Genomic DNA, 17,001 nt, shown 5'->3' on the forward strand with positions numbered 1-17,001 from the left:
GACTTTGGCCCAGGTCATTATCTTGTGGTTCTTGGTTTCAGGCCCCACATCAGGTTCTGTCTGTGCTGACAGCCCAGAACCTGGAGTCTGCTTTGGATTCTGTGTCTCCCTCTCTCTCTGCCCTCCCCCACTTGTGCTCCCTCTCTTTGTCTCTCTCTCAAAAAATTAAAAAAAAAAAACAAAAACAAAGATAAAAACAAACCAAGTTGAGCAAAAAATGTAAAGACCCTAAGAGCAGTGCCCATTAAGATAATCAAAGTCATTAGGTCTATATCAGATCAATTAGAGTAAGAAGACATAGAGAAACGTGTAATTTTGTGGTCCTCTTTAAGGAACATAGAAATTTCCAAATAAATAAGAAATGTATGGAATACCTACCCCATTGGCCTAAATGTTCTGTGATATTGTAGAATTGTGAATTCTACAATATTTAATGAATTTGTTTTAAATAACAAATAGTTATACAGCTCATCCTCTATGCCAGGAACTGTGCTAACAGTGGGAAATCAGAAGATGGATGTGCTCAGTCAACACTGATTGAGTTTTCAACACTGCTGTTATTAACTCTGGGGAGACAGAAAGACAAGAGTGAAAACCCTCTGTTCCCAGTCCAGCAAGCAGTCTAGATAGGCTTGCGGTGGCCATTTTGTTTTGCATGAATTCATATCAACTTGTTTATGGATCACTGTATATTAGACTTTGTATCTGGGCCTGTCCCAGGTACCTAAAGATGACCAATGATACTTTCCAAGATGCCTTCCATCTTGTCTCTTTCACAAAAGATGCTTACCAGAAATGCTTAAATATATTCAAGTCCCTCTCATTTCAAATCAAACAAAGTTAAACAAGGAAAGGATGAAACAACCAAAGAAACATACCACTTTCTCAGCTCTGCCTTATTTGTGGGGGAACAGCATTGAGGATGGTAATATTTCTTCTCTTAAAGCCAAACTTGTAAATATATATATATTTTCTAGACTTAGTCCATTTTTTTCTTCACTTACCTGTGATTTCTTACTCAGTCTACCATGATTAGCTATAGTCATGATGAACACAAATACTCCTATCAAGGTCATTAGGTACCTATATGTGGCTGAACCCAAAGCACCTATGTTACTTTTCTCCTAACTTATCAAAAATACCTGAAGTATGTCTTATTATCTATTTCTTAAAATTTTCTCTCTCCATCTTCCATGACAGTGTAGCCTCTTCTTCCACTCTTGAGGCTCTTTGTCATTCTGTGTTTTATGATTCTTTTTTTGTTTGTTTAATTTTTATAGAAAGAGTATGAGTAGGGGAGAGGGGCAGAGGGTGAGAGAGAGAGAGAGAGAGAGAAGAGAAGAGAAGAGAGAATCTTAAGCAGGCTCCATACTCAGCATGGAGCCCAACGTAAGACTCTATCCCAGAAGCCTGTGATGACAGATCTGAGCCAAAATCAAGTTGGACACTGAATCAACTGAGCCACCCAGGCACCCTATGTTTCCTTATTCTTTACCATGACGTGAATAATGGAATGTCTAAGCCTCTTCTCCGGGACTCCCATCTTTTTTCCTCACCCCTCTTTTTCTCCCTACTTCATATTATCTATGCCTATGGTGCACATTACTCAGTGCTGATACCTTCTAAACTGTCCTTCCCTGCATAAACCTTTTCCAACATAAAGAGTCATAAATATAACCTGATAAAATATTTTTCAGACATTTTAAGAAAACTTCAAAAGGAAGAGGCCCCAAACTGAATTCATGCTTTCCTCTAAGCTTTTCTTCTCTCTGACCATCTTTATAAGAGGCACCAATATTCAACTAATTGCCAAAACTGTAAATTTGAATTTGAAACTTCCTTTTCCCTCCATGCTTGCAAATAACACATAAGAAAGACCTATTGATTTTATCTTATAAAACTACTTTTTTTCTTAAATAGTTTATTATCAAGTTGGTTTCCATGTAACACCCAGTGCTCATCCCAACAAGTGCCCTCCTCCATGCCCATCACCCCCCTCCCCTCCCCCCCACCCCTATCATCCCTCAGTTTGTTCTCAGCATTCGAGAGTCTCTCATGGTTTGCCTCCCTCCCTCTCCCCAACTATGTTTACTACTTTGAACCTGTCCACTTCTCTCTCTATTACTGGTCTCATCATCCAATTCCATTTTGTTGAAATTTCTTATCCATTTTGTAGCCAGAGGGGACATATGCATATGGAAATTTTATTATAATTTCCCTGCTTAAAATATTTAAATAGTTTCTCAAGCTCCTAACCAAAGCCTACAAAACTTTGCTCTGTGAATCTTGGTGATCATGGGAAGCTTGTCAAATATCTGTAATTTATTTTATTTATCCTCTCTTTGTGAACTTCACACATCCCATAAATAATTATTGAATTTCTGATACATGAAAGTCATTGCACTATGCACTAAAACACTGCTGGAAAAGACAGCATGTAAAAAACCTCATGAAATTTCTATTCTCAGGTGGGAAGTGGTAGTGGTGCTGGTGGAGATGTCACTTTTGTAATCATGATAGAGGACAGTGCCATGGAAATGGAATCACTTTACTTGCTCTCATGAGACATCAGCTCCAAATAGAAGTGTGGTTCCTGAGAACTGAGAATACACTGAGTCAACTGTGAAATGAGAATTCCCTTTAGACCTTGGCAAAGGCTTATTTAAGTGCCCTCTATAGATCCTCCATTCCTTGCAGTCCAGTTTAGCTTCTGCAAAATAAGATGTACTTCCCAATGAAATTGAGGTGACACCAAGTTAGTTTTTCCCCATAGTTTCTAGAAAGAGAAACCACATAAAACACACAATTTTAGAGAAAGTGAATTTGAAGAACCAGATTCTAAAATGGACAGGCTCTGCAGACAAAACAATATTTAATGTTTCTTTTTAGACTCAAAATCTGTCCTGTAATGCCCCAGTCTTTTAAATCTTAGAAACCTAAGAGTCTAAGAGCTCCTCCTTGCATACACATGCATACACAGAGAAAGAGAGAAGGAAAGAAGGAATGGGAGGAAGAGAATGAGAAAGAGGAAAAGAAGTATGAGTAAAATATTACATAAAAATATAAGATGGGAAGAACATCATCATCAGTATGGAGGCATTTCCACACGTGCAAAACTAGAAGAAAAAGCAAACTAGTATAATTGGAGTAGAGATGAAGAGATTTTGTTAGACATAAAGATTGACTTGTACTTACTGAGTTTATCATTATTATTCTGAATGGCACATAGGAAATATGGATTTTATTCGAAAGGCAATTGTAAGGTTTATAGATTTTTTAAAAGAATGTAATAAGATAAAATCTAGGAAAATGGTTTAAAACTCAGAAAATTAATATTTATATTAAGAGAGCCAATTGAAATTTATTTGATTCCATTAGGGAAGCCAAGAAGCAAAGTTTCAAATTAGAAAGTGATTTTGTAAGTAGCAGAACTCGAAATACTAAAGCATTCTATCAGTCTTCTCTTGTCATAATTTTTCAATTTTACTGCTGGCTGCACCAGCCTTCCTTCCCCAAGCCGATCTTGAAAAGGATTTCTGTTTTACCACCCCTACCTTACTTTCCTTCTGGCTCTTTGAATTTATCCTGGACATCTCTATATTTGAATTTTAATCAAGAAATTCTCCTCCTATTTTTACTAATCAGTGGGTTTCTTCAATGCCTGACTCAAGCCACGTTTCCTCATAGAATATTTTGGCTACCTTCATTTTGAATGTCATCCTTGAAGTGCTTTTGTGTTTGTTCTTGTTTCTATGTTAACTATTTTATACCTTCTCCTTATGTTCATTTCCCCATAGCAACTCTTACAGTGGTGGGCACAGAAGAGTCACATAGCCTCACAGTATATGATGCATAAGTGATCTTGCTTCCAAACTGACCATTTAATTCACCAGGTATGGGACACTGCATGACATCTGAAAGAGTAGATGTTGTCAGGATCATTGAGGAATTTAAGATAGGGTTTCAGAATAAATGAATCAGGAAGCAAAGAAAGGAGCAATGAGGAAGCTAATTTCATTGTGTAAATCTCTTCCTGGGGTAGATACTAAGAAATGCTCCTGAAACTTTATTTTCTATTTAGTACCATAAAGAAATTACATAGATGCCTGCAAGTCTGACATGATACTGTTTCCTTAAACACTTTAAAATACCAAAGAGAAGTTTCATTTTCAATCTATATTATTCAGAAAGGGAATTTTAAAAATATTCATTTGTTTATAGTGCTCTGTTTTCATAGTAGTTAACCAACACACTCACTTATTTTTAAGCATATGTCATTTCTTATATATTCTGTAGAGGCTAAAGAGGACTAAATTATAGGACCAATCTGTTATTTAATAAGTACTTCTTACTGTTTTTTTACATCTTCATTGACTAACAGCTGAGATAAAAAGTCATACTTCATTTATTATGTTTATCTGCCAGTACATCTTGAGGCCCACACTTCCCTCTCTACCTCTTATGCCTTGCAAAAGGACAACCTAAAAAGAAAGCCCAAATTCTCTAGAAGTTCAAAATACGCAAGACCATCCTTAATCATGAGAATGAGCACTCAAGCCCTACAACGCTAATTACTATCATTAGAGAGCATTAGAATGTTTTGTATTACAGTGCATCACATTACAATCATTGTAACTCCCAGATCAAATTTTGGCTGGGGATTTATAATATTTCTGTGGAGTGGCTGCAACATGGTCTTTCTCAATTTTTAGACTTTCCTTCAAGAATGATTTTTTAGAAATTTTTTCTTAAGATATATCTATGAGATTTATAGACAGGTTTTGTTTTAACTTTCTTTTAAAACATCAGAGAGAATGAAAAATAATTTCACAGGGTATAGAATTATTATATGTCAATTGTAGTCCCTCAATAGCAGAGGGTATTGTTACGCTGTCTTCTCATAGGCTTTCTTTCTGCTGAGCATTTAGCTTTCATATAATTACTGTCCTTTTTAGATTATATTTTATCTGAGGCTATTTTTTGTAATTACCTTGGCATCTTTGGTTTTCTATAGTCACATTAACTTGTGTGTGTGTGTGTGTGTGTGTGTGTGTGTGTCTGTGTGTGTGTCTGTGTGGGTGTCTGTGTGTAATTTAGCTTTGGATGCATTAAACTTACTGAAACAGAAACTTGGTTATTTCATTCATCTAGACATTTCTCAGCTATTATTTCTCCAAATATTGCTAATGCCCATTTTTTTCTATTATCTCTTTTTTGGGACACAAATTACATGTATGCTGGACCTTCTTATTATATACTCTATTTTTAAATGACTGTTATATTAAATATATTTCTTTGCTTCATTCCATGTAAAAGCTTACTATCTTACTATAAATTTCCAGTTCACTAATTTCCTCAACTGTGACAAATCTGAAGTTAAACTCAATGTCTTATTTTTACATAACTTATTTTATTTTTTAATCCTAAAATTTATTTAGTTTATTTTCAAATCTATCAGATTTTTTAGTGTCTTATACTTTTATCATACTTTCATTTTATTTTCTATTTCTTTACATATATAAAACCCATTTTTATTGTACTCTATAGCACAGTATTCAGCTTAGAGTTTTGTGAGTGTGTGTGTGTGCGTGTGCGCATGCATCTGTTTTTACTTTGTTGTTGTTTCATTAATGGCTTCTGTTTATGGCTGCAGATCCTCAGGTATTTAGTTGTTTTTGAATGTGAACCTCTATTCCTTGTTTTCTGCTTTGAGAATTATTTGAAATTGTGATTAAGTGTATCTTCATCTAAAGAACACTTGGATTTGTTTCTATCAAGTGCCTGTGGACTCTACCAACTTTGAGCTGTTTTAAATCTCAAACTATGTTTGAAAGGGGGTTGGGGAGAGTGACACAAACAAATATAAACCTATGTGAGTAGAGACTTATAAATTCTCCAAGGATGCTTTCTACTGACTCAAGACCAAGGCTTAATCACTCAGGCATCATCCCCAGTTCCATAAAATTGGATTTTCTTTCAACTTCACTTATTGAGAGAATCGCATATTCAATTATTTGATTTTATGTGAGGTCCTTCAATCTGAACTCCCATTATTTTGGGCCTTTTTCTTTGTCCCCCAATAACTTGGTTGTATAACTCATGAAATTCTGGCTGTAGGCCATCAGGAATTTATATGTAAGGCCAAAGGAAATGCCAACTTGACTTCTCTGCTTCCATTCAGAACTCAATTTTCTTGTGATTTCTTTTCTCTGATAAATCCCATTATTGCCACGAGCTAATCGAGGCATTAAGATTTTCTAAAAAAATAATTTATACTGAAAATATATGTTACTTTATTTGGAATTATTTCTTTAAATAGGCAGTTTATTCTATGTCCAGAAATAGAAGTTGCCTTGCCCTTGCCTCAAAAATATTGTAGTAGCCTCTATCATTAGTGGTACAAAAGTATTTTAGAGTACATGAATTAATTTGTGTTTTGTTATATATATATATATACACACATATATATGATGATAATATTGTCAAATTCCTTATTATCATAAAATTTATTTCATAGGTGCATATACTAAACCATATCTACATATGTATATTCTACATATTTATAAATCATATGTAAATATGTTTCACAGGTATTATATAGTAAGAAGATTTTAGAGTTAAGGTCTATGTAAGTAAAGAAAAAATTTATAATAGTAGAGGGATTTATAAACCAAAAAGCCTTATAAAAATAACTGAAGGTTAGGGTAAGAAAAAAGAGAACACAGATTTGGTAACGTGGATGAAAAGGACCAATTGCTTGGAAGACACAATTTGCTAATAAGAATCACACAAGAAAAAAGAGACAATCTGTGTGTGTGTGTGTGTGTGTGTGTGTGTAAATTACACTGAATCAATAGACAATAATTTTTTCAAACAGAAAACAGGGACTCAGATGTACCAGGTCTATACATTCTCTTTCAGAGGATAGAATTACAAAGAATACTTCCTTATTCTATGAGGCCAGCATTACCTTACTACTAAAAGCAGACAAAGACGTTACAAGAAAACTATCGACCAATATCTCTGATGAACAATACCAAAGATTCTTAATAAAAATATTTGCAAAGTGAATCCATTATTGTATAAAAAGAATTACACATTAGAATCAAGTGGGATTTATACCAGGTATGCCAAACTTCTTCAGCATTCAAAAAAAATTTTAAATGTGACCTATCATACCAATATGCTAAAGAAGAAAAATCACACGATCTTACCAATAGACACAGAAAAAAAAAATTTGACAAAATATAATACCTATTCATGAAAAGAAGAAAACCCATAATAAACTAGGAATAGGGAGGAACTTTCTCAACTTGATAATAAGTATTTATAAGAAAAATCTGCAACTAATATACTTAATACTGAGAAATAGGAGCTTACCACTAAAATCAGGTACAAGGCAGGGATGTATTCTCTCACCATTCCTTTTACATCATCCTGAAAGTTCTAGCTAATGCAAGGAGACCAGAAAGGGAAATGACAGATATATAGATGGGAAGAAAGAAATGCCCTGTCTATATTACTCGTGATATAAGCATCTATGTAGAAAATCCAAAAAAAAAAAAAAAAAAAAAAAAAACCCAAAGAAATTATCCTCTTGGAAATAATAGACAATTATGGCAAGGTTGTCCAACACAAAGTTAATATACAAAAGCCACGTTGTTTTCCTATATATTAGCAGTGAATAAGTTGTATTTGAAATTAAAACCCCAATACCATTTACATTAGCACCAAAATACAAAATTCTTAAGTATAAATCTAAGAAAATATATACAAGATGTTTTTGAGGAAAACTACAAAACTCTCATGAATGAAATCAAGGAAAAACTAAGATGGAGAAATAGTCCAAGTTCATCAATAGGAAGACTTAATATTGTCAAAATGTCAATTCTTCTCACCTCAATCTACAGAGTCAATGCAATCCCAATCAAAATCCCACCAAATTATCTTGTCAGTATCAATACACTGATTCTATTTTTTTAATGTTTTTTTTTTTTTTCTGAGAGAGAGAGAAAGAGAGAGAGAGAGCAGGGGAGGGTCAGAGAACAAGTGAGATACAGAATCTGAAATAGGTTCCAGGTTCTGAGTTGGCAGTCAGCCCGGAGCCAGACGTGGGGCTCAAACTCACGAACCATGAGATCAAGACCTGAGCCGACATCGGGTGCTTAACTGTCTGAGCCACCCAAGCGCCCTTCAATGCATTGATTCTAAAGTTTACTTCCAGAGTCAAAAGACACAGGGTAGCCAGCACAATATTGAAGAAGAACAATGTTGGAGAACTGACACTTCCCAATTTTAAGACTTAATATAAGGCTGCATAAATTAAGACAATTTGATTTTGACAAATATACAAATAGATCAATGGAAAAACATAGCCCAGAAATACACCCATATAGTTAAAAGATCTTTGACAAAGGAGCAAAAGGCATTAATACAATGGAGCAAAGATAGTGTCTTCAGCAGATGATGCTATAAAAAGTGGATATCTATATCCAAAAATTAAATCTAGACACAGACTTTACATCCTTTTTCAAAATTAACTCAAAATAAATTACAGACCTAAATGTAAAATGCAAAACTATGAAATTTCTCACAGTTAACATAAGACTTAGATGACCTTGAGTATGGGGAAAGCTTTTTTGTTTAAAAAAATTTTTTTTAGTGTTTTATTTATTTTTGAGAGAGAGAGAGAGAGAGAGAGAATGAGCAGGGGAGGGTTAGAGAGAGAGGGAGGCACAGAATCTGAAACAGGCTCCAGGCTGTGAGGCTAGCTGTCAGCACAGAGCCCAATGGGGGGCTTGAACCCAGGAACCGTGAGATCATGACCTGAGCCGAAGTCGGATGTTGAATTGACTGAGCCACCCAGGTACTCCTGGGGAAACCTTTTTAAATACAACACCAAAGTTGCAGTCCATGAAAGAAATAATACATAAGCTGGACTTATTTAAAGTTAAAAACTTATGCTGTACCTGAGCCAAATTCAAGAGTAAGGCGCTTGGGGCACCTGGGTTGCTTAGCCAATTAAGTGTCCTACTTTGGCTTAGGTCATAATCTCACAGTTCATGAGTTTGAGCCCCATGCTGGGCTTTCTCCTGTCAGCACGGAACCCGCTTCAGACTCCGTGTCCCCTCTTTCACTGCCCCTCCCCCCTCAAAAATAAACATTAAAAAAAAGTCAGACATTTAACTGTCTGAGCCACCCAAGCACCTCTGAAAGAAATATTTTCGAGGGATATATCTGATAAAAGGCTGTTATCCAGAATATACAAAGAACTCTTAAAATGCAATAAGAAACAATAAGAAAACAAATAACTTGTTAGAAATAAAAGCCAGGAATCTTAGGGTGCCTCAGTGGCTCAGTCAGTTGAGCTGTGTTGATAGCTCAGAGCCTGGAGCCCACTTCGGATTCGGTCTCCTTCTCTCTCGGCCCCCACCCCACTTGTGCTATGTCTTTCAAAAATAAATAAATGTAAAAAAAATTTTTTTTAAAAAGCCAAGAGTCTTAACATACAGTTCACCAAAGAAAATATACAAATGCTAAGTAAGCATATGAAAAGATTCTCCACACTTTCATTTCATTAAAGAAATGCCAGTTAAAATAACAATAATATACCAATATATACCTATTGAAATGGACAAAATTTAGCTCATTGACAACACCAAATGCTGGCAAGGATGTGGAGCACAGGAACTCTCTTACAGTACTGGTGGGAATACAAAAATGGTACAATCATTTTGGAAGACAGTTGGCAGTTTTGATTTTTTTTTCATGGACTAGAGATACTCTTATCATGTAATTGAACAATTGTGTTCCTTGGTATTACTCAAAGAAGTTAAAAGCTTATGTCCACACAAAATTTTTTTTGCATGCATATTTTTACAGCAGGTTTATTCTTAACTGCCAAAACTTGAAAGTAACTAAGATGCCCTTTAGTGGGTGAGAGGACAAATAACCTGTGGTATATCTAGATAATAGAATATTACCTGGCACTAAGACAAAATGAGCTACCAAGCCATGAAAAGACATGGAAGAATCTTATATGCACGTTACTAAGGTGGGGCATGGTGATAATGCAGGAAGCTGTGCATGTGTAGGAACAAAGTATATATTGTAAATCTCTATATCTTTCCCTCAACTTTGCTGTGAATGAAACTGCTCTAAAAATTGTCTTAAAAAAAAGATGAACTAAGGTAAGAAAAACCTGCTATAATACATTGAATTTTTTTAATTTTTTTAATGTGTTTTATTTACTTGTGAGAGAGAGAGACAGTGTGAGCAGGGGAGGGTCAGAGAGAGAGCGAGTCACAGACTCTGAAACAGGCTCCAGGCTCTGAGCTAGCTGTCAGCACAGAGCCCAACCTGGGGCTTGAACCCGCGAACCGTGAGATCATGACCTGAGCCGAAGTCAGATGCTTAACCGACTGAGCCACCCAGGTGCCCCATCATCAGGATTTGAAAAACTATTTTATTTTTTTAATGTTTCATTTTTTTGAAAGAGAGTGTTATTGGGGAAGGGACAAAAAGAGAGAAGCACAGAGGGTGAGAAGCAGTCTCCATGCTGATAGCATCACGCCTGATGCTGGGCTGAAACTCATGAACTGTGAGATCGTGACGTGAGCCCAAGTCAGACACTCTGAAAGTCTATTTTTAAATACTGTAACCCTGCCTTTTCACTTTAAGATTTTTATTAATTTCTTCTTTTATTAATTTCTTCTTTGAAGTTTAGACCTGTTAGTGTGCCCATGAAATTTGTTTAATAATCTCAATTTACCAGAGCCTGTATTTTCACTTCTAATTTTTCCCCTCAAAGATCTGCATTCTAGTAACATTCTTACTTGCAATTATTGAATGTGTTGTGGACTGTAAAGCCTTTGGTTTACATTATTCTCTCTACTGAATAAACAAAATCCTTCTTGTTTCTTCCCCAATAAATGCCACTCATAATTAAGCTTTTGACCCACTAGGCACTTGAGAAGAGGGATATTCCCAGCATTTTCTCCAGCAACACTAGTTGTCTCCTTTGATATGTGCAAAAAGCAAACCATGTAGGCCTGTGGTATAGCCTTGCCAGATTACACTGGCATCATTTCTATTAAGTCCTAACAGGAAGTCCTGGGGTCACAGTTGTCATTAAGGACTTTAGCACATGCCTTGCACATGGCAGGTTGTCAACAAATATTTGAAACATTACAGGGTGTATCAAAGCTTTTATTTAAATGTAAGAATTATTTGGAATTTATTTATCCTTCATAGTAAGAACTAATTTTTTAAATATTCTGCAGAAAAAATCAGTAAAGGTTTTCTTAATTGAAAATGGATCTACTGAATATGAGGCTAACACAGTACTTAATAGGTATTTTCCACTAGAGTTACAAGTGACTTATTTTTTCAATTTTTTAATGTTTATTTTTGAGAGGGAGAGAGAGTCGGAGTGGGAGGAGGTACAGAGAGAGAGGGAGACACAGAATCTTAGGCAGGCTCCAGGCTCTGAGCTGTCAGCACAGAGCCTGACATGGGGCTCAAACTCAAAGTGCGAGATCATGACCTGAGCCAAAGTCAGATGCCTAACCAACTAAGCCACCCAGGGGCTCCTAGAGTTACAAATGACTTCTTAATGACAGTGCATGAGGAGCTGAGGGTAGCCTCTAAGGACTGTAACCTTTCCCTTCTATGCAGAAGATAGTTATAATAGAAGTCCTGACTGCTATTCTTTGAAAGTTATGCTTATAAGTTTACCCCTTAGTTATCATTGGGAACTTAGATTTTAGCAGGGTTCCCACCACCCCCAGAACTGATAAGAGTGGCTTATTTTCTATGTCTAAACCATTTGTATAAGCAGTATAAATAATACTGAACACCTGATTTACGCTGGATGTCTAGAATTTTTGTAAGTGCTAGGCAGAAGGTGCCTACGTGACCAAACCCCAACACAGACTCTAGATCCTGAGTCTTAAATGTGCTTCCTTAATCTGATTTCACAAATGCTGTCACAACTTGTCATTGGGGAATTAACTGCATCCTTGATGATTGAGAAGCTTTGGAAACGTGAACCAGGTTTACCCATGACATCACCTCACATGCTTTCCCTTTGGCCATTTTGCTTTATATTCATTCACCACAATAAATCATAATCAAGAGTTAGACTATATGTTAGATACATTTAATGAATAACCAAAACCGGAGTTGGTCTTGGTGACCCCCAGCACACCTTCATACTACCTCCTTCTCAATATTTTCCTTCCTCCCTATGTAAATCTGCCTTATGCCTCCTTACTATTCTTTCTGGCCACTTTCTTTCTGTTCCCTTATTCTTGCTTCTCTTCATAGAAGACAACATCTACTAGCTATATACTTTCCTGCAACTTAATTAATTTGCATATTCAATCTTACATTCAACTTTGAGTACTCCCTCGTTTAGTCAGTAAGCATGTAATAAGTATTTCCCATATGCCAGGTTTCATGAAACAGACTTGGTAAGAGGGCCATCTATACTATTCAGTCATCTAAACCTTACATTCAAATGGGGAAAACAAATGATCAATGAGACAGTTATTTTGTTCTGGCTATATATTGCATTATGACATACCACCCCAGTAACTGTTGGTTTAAAGCAACAATTTTATTTTGCTCACATTTTGTAAATCAGAGAGTAGAAGTAGCTCAGCTGGGTGATTTAACTGTGATCCACGTAGTTGAAGATATCATGCCAGGCCTGACAGATCCACCTCCACAGTGACTTCTTCATTCATGTGGCTGGTGTCTCATTGCCCCTTCATCCCCTCCCTGTATAGGACATCTCAGTCACCATGGCCTTATCATAAATAGGCTTATGAGGTAATAGACTAATTAATACCTGATAGACCCAGAATAATGACAGTTCTTACATAGATACTTCGAAGTGACAGGAGTCAAAAGCTGCCAGTCCTCATAATGGTATTCTCGTATCTGTTACAGTGTTAGTTATGCCATAGTCTACTAGTCAAGTCAGTTACTAGTTCTTCCCAGATCCAAGGGGTGTATGTAGATACAGGCTCCACCTCTTCACAGAGATGTGCCAAGTCAAAGTGCAGAAGAACATACAAGATGGAGGTATTGTAGCAGCCATTTAGGAAAATGAAAACTAGTACACATTCCATTGCACAAGTACTATATAGATTGAAAAATGGCTGTCTGGGAACAATGAAATTCTATGATGTTTTCCTGGAAGGTAAATAGATTTTGAAGGAAGAAAGAGCTTATCCAATGAGGAAGATAGCAGAGGTAAATGTTTCAGACTTAGAGAGCACTGAGGTTAGGCCTAGAGGTGAGAAGAAACATTTTATTTTCTAAAAATTCAACAGTTTTCAGGATTGGCTTGGTTAGAAAGTAGGTGTCAACGATATGGTAAGAGATAAGACTAATACAATGGTAATGGTATATGTAATGGGCTTTCCACAGGTTCCTAGCACAGGCATCTACAACCTTGTTCTATAAAGGACCAGAGAGCAAATATTTTTCGCTTTACAGACTAAGAAGCATAATCAAAGATATTGTTTAGGTAATTATATAACTATTTAAAATATATAACCAGTGTAAAAATCATTTTAGCTTGTAAAGCTTACAGAAATAAGTAGTGGACTGGTTTTGTCCCCTAGGCTATACTTGATAACTGATGCAGTAGATGTTTTGAACTTTATAGGCAACTATTAGACAAAGTTTTATTTAGGAAAAACACATATCAGACATGAGGTTTGAACAGACAAATCTGACAGCACTATGGGAATAGAGGCAAAACTAGTTACAGTGAAACTAGTTAGGATGTTTTTGAACCAATCCGTGGATATAATAATCTCTGAGCAAAAGAAGTACAGTGAACACGACTGGTATTTCCTTAGAAAGGCCATGAATAGTAGTATGGAAAAAGAGGGATTAAGGATAGCTCTTTATTCTCTTACTTATGAAATCAGGCACTACTTAAGAATTCAGTGATGACATTTAAAAAGAAACACAAGAAGCAGAATCAGATCTGTAAATACAGAAAACAAACTGATTGTTGCTGGGGCAGGGAGGAGGCAGAGGAGTAGGGGAATGGACATAATGGATGAAGGGGAGTGGGAGATACAGGCTTCCACTTACGGGATGAATAAGTCATGGGAATAAGAGACATAGCATAAGGAATGTAGTCAGTGAGATTGTACGGCATTGTATAGTGACAGATGGTAGCTACACTTTGGGTGAGAATAGCATAATGTGTAAACTTGTCAAATCAGTATGTTGTACACCTAAAATTAAGGTATGTCACCTGCATTCAAATAATTTTAAAAAGGTGCAAGAGGGATGCATATAGAAACAATTATATTTTAAATAGAATTAGTTTAATATAGTAACAGTAATTGAAACTGCAATCCTAACTGGGCTTTACCAACTGTGAATATGCAAATTTGAATTAAAGAAGTCCACATCTTTCCTGACTTTGACATTGTTAAACATGAATGTTTGTATATAAGAATTTCTTATTTTAGAATGTCCTTTTGTAGCCTACTTGTAGTTCCCCCTGGTAGTAGCTTTTTTCTTTAATAGCATTGATTCTTAAACTTCCATTTTTCACATTTACGTAGACAATCCTATCTTTTAGTGATCAATTTAAACTCTTGCATTTAACATTATGCACTTAAAATTTGGTTAGTTCTATGTGATTTTAAGATGTCTGTAGTCTAGATTAGGATTGATAAAGGACCTCATTTTGTTTCACATATCTTTAATCTTTGACTTTTTGAAAAGATTTCAGCTAAATGGCTCAAATCATGATTAGTTCCAGATTGCAAATAATTGCCTCCAACTACTTTCTAAAAATGCTCTGTGTGACTAAGAATAGCAGAAACCTCAGAGTTTATAGTAGCTGTTTCTCTTAAAGAAAAGATAAGAATTTGTTCAAAAATAAATGCACCACTTGCCTGGTCAAATACATCTAGCTCCTCACTGTGTCAAATCTCCTAAATCTAGTATCCCTATATGAGTTGTAGGGAGATCCTATCAAATAAATACTGATACTAATTTCAACAAATACTGATATACAAACTTCTATATTAGCTTTACTACATCATCATAAATAATTGCACAGGGTCAACCTTATATATTAAGTTTTTGGTTTTTTTCTTTGTAGCTGTTATTGTAATATAATGCATGTTATACATTATCCTCACATCATCCTTGAAAAAAACACAAAGTAGGTAGAAATTTATGATACAGAAGTTGTAATTAACTCACCAAACCTATAGGCTCTGGATATATTCCCTTTGGTCTTTAGACTTGCATATTGCACAAGTTGATAACCAAAGGGCATTCATTCCTTCCCTGGCACTGAAATATATTCTGGGTTTAAAGATGGAGATCAGAGCTTACTCACATGGAAGAGAATGAGCCAAATATTGTAGAATAGGAAATAAATACATATCTGTAGTCAGAATATAATTTTCGTAGACCAATGCAATTTCCCATTATGAAATATTTTTCCCTTTTTTGCAACATTTGGAATGATTATATTCACTAGTAGTTGTTGGGTGGAAGACCGTATCATTAGAGGAGTTAATTGGTGCAATGAAAAATAGATTTGACCTATTTTTCTCAATGAAACTGAATGGATATCCTAAAAGAGTTGAACTAATTAAATAATTGTTTTAGAACTTTTGAGGAAGAAGATAATTTATTTTTATAGTCAGGAGTAGACTAGTATGAGGTTTGTTTTACAGTATTAAGCATATTGACCTATTAAGTTTTTCTAGTAAGACATATTTAGATGTAAGATTATCAAGGATCATATAATATAAGAAATAATGTTTCAGAATTATATTTATCTTTCAATTCTTATTGGCTACTTACTATGTTACTAGGCATCACCAATATCAAAGTTTGTTGCTTTCTCCTTGGATCATTGCTAATTGATATTTCTTGCCTCCCTTCCATTTAGTTGAGACAATGTAATGTATTCTATTAACAAAATGTTCTTCTGGAATGAGGTGATTAAAAGCAGGCCTACCCTCTCGTCTCTGAAAGCTAAATATGTAGTATTAAGGGAAGGAACTGCAGACACTAGAAGCTACTACATGAAAGGATATTAGTTCCTGAATGACCCATAACGAATTGCAATCTGATTAAGAAATAAACCTTTGTTAACTGAGCCACTGACATTTTGGGTAATGCTTATTTCAGCAGTTTCCATGATTTATGTAAACCAATGCAGCTTTTTGCTTGTCACCAATAGACTGGAAGTTGAGTAACCACCAACCATACTCATTTTGAGATGTGTATCAGATTTACCAGGAAAACTTTTTTTTTTTTTTTTTTTAATGAATATCTGGCCCAGTCAGTTTAGGTTGAGAGTGAAAGCAGAGCAGGCATGTATATATCTCAAAAAAATTACATATGATGCTGATGTTCACTTTTGTTTAAGAGTCACTCTATAAGGTTCTCATCTTATGAGAAGTATATTATCCTTCACAAAAATCAGTTTAAATCGGTCTATTCCATTTCATTATACATATATCCATATCACTGCTACATTTGGAAATTTGGTATTTTTACAATTTAAAATATTTTTAATTTATTTTGTAAAAATTTTAATGTTTTTTTTAGTTTTTTTGGGGAGCTTGAGGGGATGAAGGGTAGAGAGAAATGGAGACACAGAATCCAAAGCAGGCTCCAGGGTCCAAGCTGTCAGCACAGAGCTCAATGCCAGGCTCAAACTCAGGAACCATAGATCATGACCTGAGCTGAAGTCGGATGCTTAACTGACTCAGCCACCCAGGCACCTCTACTTTATCTTTTTAATGTTTTTTTATTTTTTTAAAGAGAGAATGAGCATGTGCATGCAAGTGCATCTACTCTGTCAGTGCAGAGCCTGATGTGGGGCTTGAACTGACACACTGTGATATCATGACTTGAGCTTAGGTCAGGTACTTAACTCACTGATCCACCAAGGTGCTCCAAAAAGGCAGTTTTCTTAATCTCATATGTTATCTCAGA

Source organism: Crocuta crocuta, unplaced genomic scaffold (assembly GCF_008692635.1).
Source record: "Crocuta crocuta isolate KB4526 unplaced genomic scaffold, BGI_CrCroc_1.0 scaffold430, whole genome shotgun sequence".
NCBI classification, from domain to species: Eukaryota; Metazoa; Chordata; class Mammalia; order Carnivora; family Hyaenidae; genus Crocuta; species Crocuta crocuta.